The sequence below is a fragment of the Salmo salar genome, chromosome ssa13 (assembly GCF_905237065.1).
Source record: "Salmo salar chromosome ssa13, Ssal_v3.1, whole genome shotgun sequence".
NCBI classification, from domain to species: Eukaryota; Metazoa; Chordata; class Actinopteri; order Salmoniformes; family Salmonidae; genus Salmo; species Salmo salar.
The window spans coordinates 27,280,697-27,287,750 of NC_059454.1; positions in this window are offsets into that span (position 1 = coordinate 27,280,697).

Sequence of the window (7,054 nt, forward strand, 5' to 3'; positions counted from 1 at the left end):
GGTTGGAGCGGATCCACGCATTTTGAAATATTCATGCTCCAACCACAATAATATTGTGGACAAAAAAACGCCAACCCCCGCGCTCTATGCATTTGCTCTCTTCTGATATCCGAGCCGAGCTGAGAACAGTCAGTCAGTAGCCGCGAGGAGGCGAGGGTCAGACCGTTAAGGCAGGCAGCCCTGTTGGGTGTCATTGCTCGATCGCCTTGCTCGCACACCAACAATATTTTCTGTGAAAAGTAGGTTATGCTGGCGAGCCGCCCTCTCGGTGGTTAGGATGGATAGGCCTACATGTTATCTCGCGCAAAGCAGTCTAGCCAAAGTGGCACTTGTGATATCATAGTGAAATAGTGTGAGGAAGAAAATGCAATTTACCAGGTTACATTAAAACTGGATATCATTCCATGATATTCCTAGATTTAATATAAATAATGTATCTGGATAAACACACTTTTGTATTAATGGAAAGTTCTTGAAATGTGAAGCGACGTCAAAGCGGGGTGCTGTAAAACTCTAGCCGTCCATAGTCTCAATGGTGACTCCCTGTTTAAATAAAGGTGAAATAAAAACATGTAAAATTAAAAAAAATTATAAACAACGTGAACGAGAGGCTTGTAGAATCATGACTCTTCCGAGTTTTCAGTTCATCGTTGGCCGGTAGTTGGTCCTGCGTGCTCTGGGAATGACTGACTCAAATGAACCAAACTAGTAGAAAGATTCGTTATTTTGATTGAACGAGTCGAAAAGAGCCGAACTTCCCATCACTACAATACATTCTAAAATGTACGCGTGCCCACACACACACACACGCAGACCTATACGTGCATTAACGAGATACATATATCATTAGCTGATACATTAGTGCACTTAACCGTCAAATGAATGTTGCATGGCCAGAGCAATGTTGCATTAACGTAGTTGGTTGGCCTCTGGATAAAAGCATGTGTTATTTTCTTGTAATTTCATACATTTATTCACGCGCAACCCATATTCTGAGTAGGAGGTAAGTATTTTGAGTAGGAGCTATCCTTTAACTTAACAGGTCTTATGTGGACTCAAATGGTCCGAGTGATGCAGCAGGCCTATTTAGAGTGTCGCTGTCCGCTGTAATGAGGTCGATCACAGAGCTACTAAATATGACCCAACATTTCAAGTCATTTCTCGTCGGAAAGATATCAATGTTGTGGACTGCTCAGACTTAGAGTTCTTTGTTTAAAGTGTTCAACAAGGATTCATTTTTTGAGAGTTCTGCCCCTGAACAAGGCAGTTAACCCACTGTTCCCCGGTAGGCCGCCATTGTAAATAAGAATTTGTTCTTAAATGACTTGCCTAGTTAAATAAAGGTTAAATATATATATATATATATTTTTTTTTTTAATGGTTATGTAGGCTACTTTCAGCATAGTCGACATGGTCGCTGTCCATGGTACTGTAGTGCTGACATGTCCATAGCCTGATCGTGCGCCAATCTATCCCATCACATTTTTGTCTTATTTTATTACTTTTGTGGGTCTGATGGACCCAGAACATTTTGGGGTTTTTAAGTCTTTGTCAATGCAAATGCTCAGATATTTGTAGGCGGGAACATGATCAATGGGAGAACCATCCAAATAATAAATATGTAGTTCATTGCATTCATTTTCGCACCAGGTTATCAATTAACCTATCAGTTCTAAACATGTATATTCCTTCTCTATGCTGCCTGTAGCATGATCGTTTTTAATGCGCGCATATAGGCCTATGAAGGACAGCTGTTGGTCGGAGAACGTCTCCAGAGTCGCCGAGTAGCATATTAATCCAGCCAGCTGGTCAAACAAGCGAGTCACTCAGAAGAGTCATTCAAAAACAACGAATCGTTCGCAAACTGTACATCACACATTTATAGACACCCTTTTCAAAAAACGGTTGTGTCCAAATTTAACTGGGTGGCTCCCCTCCACGCAACCGTGGATCCATAAGCGCATCCCCACTGGGAGTCCCCTATCTATCTGCCACGAGCTGCTTTTCAACGGTGTGAGTTACCATGGGAACAGCGAAAGTGGGAGTACTTTTAGCCTGTGGTGGATTACCCCGCGGGGGGTCGAGTGTGCAGGGAGGGAGGGGCACTGTGGAGGCTTTCTTCACTCATTTTGCCTGCCAGTCACATACTCCTTAGCCTAATTGCATGCCCCCGGCCCCTCTCTCCTTGTCTGACCAGGCCCGGTGCCACAGAGTCTCCAGACCCTTTCCCCCTCCCTGAAATCCTGAGCGGCAGGTGGTAGCGGCGGCACGGTTTACATCTGGCCTCGACTGGAAATTATGCGGCAGTATATATTCACGAGAGGTGTGAGGGAACGCACATAGATTGACGGATAGGCTAATCGTGTCATTTGCCAATGCCAACCAATCGCCTGTTGTCATCGACATCGATCATTTATGGGAAAAGGCCAGGGCCCTGGCCGTCCTGCCACTTAGACAGGTCGACACAGAGGGTCGCTATCCGGGAAGACCCACTCCATCCCTCCTCTCTCTGATGGCATATGGCAGCAACTGCGTGGCGCATGTGGGGTGATTGTGTGAATCTTGCAACAGCTTATATAGGGCCTATGGTTTGCGCGTGAATAATACAGCAGTAAGCCTCTGCACACTACGCTGACGTGAATACCAAACAGCCAAGAAAGATAAAGGGCCCTTAGCGCTCCTTGATCTCACAGTTGATTAGAGACCATTCATTTATTCATTTGTTCGGGCCTATTGTCCTATTGAAACCTGTTTCCTCTCATGTTTGAAGTGTGTTTTCCTTCTTGCCTTCAACAGAGTCAACCAAAAGGATGATGATGTCATTAATTATTTGGGGAGATTAGCCCTATGTGATAAGGCCACATGGTCCATATGTTTGTTATCTGGCTGCTAGTTTATTAGATTCAGACAGGGGCCTAGAGCTTGGCCAATTTGATCATGAAATTACTGGCTCTACCATCCTATACACAAACACATCAATCCACCATTCTGGGTTCCATTATAAATCAACACATCAATCCACCATTCTGGGTTCCATTATAAATCAACACATCAATCCACCATTCTGGGTTCCATTATAAATCAACACATCAATCCACCATTCTGGGTTCCATTATAAATCAACACATCAATCCACCATTCTGGGTTCCATTATAAATCAACACATCAATCCACCATTCTGGGTTCCATTATAAATCAACACATCAATCCACCATTCTGGGTTCCATTATAAATCAACACATCAATCCACCATTCTGGGTTCCATTATAAATCAACACATCAATCCACCATTCTGGGTTCCATTATAAATCAACACATCAATCCACCATTCTGGGTTCCATTATAAATCAACACATCAATCCACCATTCTGGTTTCCATTATAAATCAACACATCAATCCACCATTCTGGGTTCCATTATAAATCAACACATCAATCCACCATTCTGGGTTCCATTATAAATTAACACATCAATCCACCATTCTGGGTTCCATTATAAATTAACACATCAATAGACCATTCTGGGTTCCATTATAAATCAACACATCAATCCACCATTCTGGGTTCCATTTTAAATACATTGAAACAACCATGTTGCTAGGTAAAACATTTTAACACATTGGAAAGGGTTTTCTGTCATATAAACATCTAAAGCAAATAATGAAAATCTCTTGATATGATGAAGAGAGAAGTTTACTGACACACACACACACACACACACACACACACACACACACACACACACACACACACACACACACACACACACACACACACACACACACACACACACACACACACCCACCCACCCACCCACCCACCCACCCACAGTTATATTCAGGTCACAGAGTTTTGTTTATAAAACCAGTGATGAGAGAGACCGTGTGGATGGATGAAGGAGGGAAAGTGACAGAGACAGAAGTACATTTTCAGTGTGGGCAAACAACGGTAAACACATTTTTTTAAAGGATGTTCTGGGTGAGTGTGTGCCTTAAGTATATTGTATGCGTGTCAGAAAAATTGTGCATGTGTTTTTGTGTGTGTGTGTTTGTAGTTTTTTAGGCCAGCTGTGTGTTGTCTCTTATCAGCCAGTGACCCAAATCACTGAATAAAGAGAAAGGGAGAGAGAAAGGGAGAGAAAGGGAGAGAGAGAGAGATGGGGCTGAAGAGCGGGAGAGAGAGTAAGTTGACATTTAAAAAGGAGAATGATGAAAAATTATGCAGCACAGATATAAATATCAGACCTTGGTATTCCCTAAACAATGCTTTTACCATTGCTCTCTCACTACACGAACACAATCCCCCCAAGCCTATTCCCATAGATCGTATCAAACTGCCATGGCACTGATTATGGAAATGTTCTGAAGAATGTGAACATTCAGATAGAACACAGATGTGAAAATGGCTAGAATGAAATCTTTCACCATGAGGAAATATTCAGAACATAAATCCCTATTGCCATTTTACCAATGACAGACAAAAGTTAACCCTCGAAATACAATGTCTAAACACAGAATCACATAGTCACTGCAATAAATATAGATTGAGATCTAGATCAGTAGGCTACACGATGAGGTCATGAGATTCTAGAGCAATATTTGCCAGGTCTAAGAGCTAGCAGAGCCACAGCGGCGTCAGGCTGGATCTATCCAAGCTGGATTCATATCAGATGAGATTAGGCTGGATGGAGGATCTCTATCACACTACTGTGGTCTGGGTTGCATCAGACTGGCTCCTGGTGGCCGCTGGCCCAGGTCGCACTGGAATCTGGATCCATTTCAGATGGGAACCCTACCAATACAAATTGCATCAGCAGCAGCTGAATGGCTGGATCTCTATCACTGGGTATTGTAGGTATCACTATCAGCAGAGATCAGTAGGACTTTATGAGACTTCATCAGCATTAGCTAAAGAAGTGTATTATCCGTATAAGCAGAGCTACTAAACTAGGGTCCTGGGGGGCTTGAACCCAGCAGGGGGCATCCCAGACCCGGCCTCATGCTGACTCTAGATCATTATTGCTGGATGTGCAGTTACTTTGATATAGGAGCTTCTCAACCATTTGGCTGGTTAAGAGGATATTGGATTAAATGAAAGTGCTGGGAGAGGGTCAATATCCATGCTGGTACCTCTTCCCCCTTGACATCATTTGAACAGTGATGTGATCTGATCAGCTAGTAAGCATGTGAATGTTTGAATGTAGACTTAAGATTGCACACACACATAGCATGCCTGCATAAACGTCTGAGAAAACAGAATCAGGAAATAAATGATTAAAAGCAGTTAAAGCAGCAGTCAGCAGGAGAAACAATAGCAAGGCTTTCTCCCCACCCCTGTTTCCTTAAAAAGCTGAGGGATGGGGCTGAACAAATGTAACCACTCTCAAATTCATAGACAGAGCTGTGGATGCAAGGACTGACCATCCATCACAGGCAGCGTGTGGTACCAACATTGGGGAGGATGGCTCATTGTAATAGCTAGAATGGAATGAATGGAATGGTATCAAACATCTGGTTTCCATGAGTTTGATACCATTCCATTCACTCCATCCCAGCCATTATGAGCCTTCCTCCTCTAATCAGCCTCATCTCCTGAACCATCCATATCAATTCTAGTTTTAACCATGTTTTAAGGCTATATAGTGTTCATTTACATTTACTTTGTTTACACATATTGAAATAAAATAACCTTATATTTTGGGTTCTAATGGGGTACAACAGTTAAACTCAGCTCATGAGGCAATTACGTTATATTCTACAAGAATCTATGCTTACACACCATTCATTTATACATCTAAAAATGGATGCAGCAACTGCTGATTGTCCCTTTAAATAATCATAATGCACTAATTCAGAGAATCATTAAAACAATGGATGGTTGGTCTCATTTGCTCACAATTAGGTATCCAGCATTGAGAAATTCAAATTCAACCAGTTCCCTAATTTGTATTCAACCAGGGTAGAGTGAGGATGAGAGAAAGGAAAGGGAGCCACAGAACGAGAGAAGGAGAGAGAGAGGCAGAGAGGGCTGGATGACAGCTGTTGCATGAGGAGTTTATCTGATTAAATCTGTCCATCTCCGGGCCCCTGCCCCTGCCATCAACCACAACCCAACCCCCACAAATTCAAGTTCTCCTCTCACCACACTCTGCACATTCAAAGACACTATGTGACTCGCTCAACAGGAGCCACATTCTCTTGGAAATAAGCAAGCCTGATGTGCAAAATTGCCCCTGTGTTTAAAGACACAATTTATCTTTCAGATAGAATCCCTATCAGTCTCTTCGTCACAGCCACCACTGCCTCTGTGTTCAAAGTGGCTGTGACTGACATTAAGAAGCAAATATCCTGGATGTTCTAACTGATATCAGTCACTGTGTTTTTGTGTTACACATAATTTATGTTATCTCTCTGCTCCTCAGTCTCGCTGTTAGCCTCCCTCCACCCCCAATCTCCCATCCTGTCGTTTCCTGGCTTGGTAGGGTATACCCAGTCAGTCGGCCAAAGCACTTAAATACACATCAATATCAGTAGCCTAGCCTAGCCTACTCCCTCCGTCTTTTTCTCCCTCCCTCCCTCCCTCCCTCCCTCCCTCCCTCCCTCCCTTCCTTCCTTCTGTGCTCTCTCCTGCACTCTCTCTCTCTGGCAACCACAAAGAACTCTATTCTCATGGGCATCCCTGACCTCATTCATCTCCCTGTTTTCCCCCTCCTTTAAGACAGTAGATTTGCTCATAGCATTTACTCTGCATGCTCTCCTCCTTTCCCTTTGCATTCATCCCTCCATTTTTGAACTTCTTTCATGTTTGCATCCCCTTTTCTCTCTCTCCTCCCTCTATTGTCTCTGGCCAACCAAGGCCTGAGGGGAGTGATTGACAAGCAGGCAGGGCAGGCGAAGGGGAGAGACATGATAGCAGGAGATGAAAAGCAAGGCTGCCTGCTGGTGGACTGTCTGTCAGGTGGTTGAAATATCTGTCAGTAGACCTCCACCCTGTGGCTATGTTCATGTACTGCATGACCCCTGCCTCGTCTTGTCAGACTTCTAAAGCCAGACTTG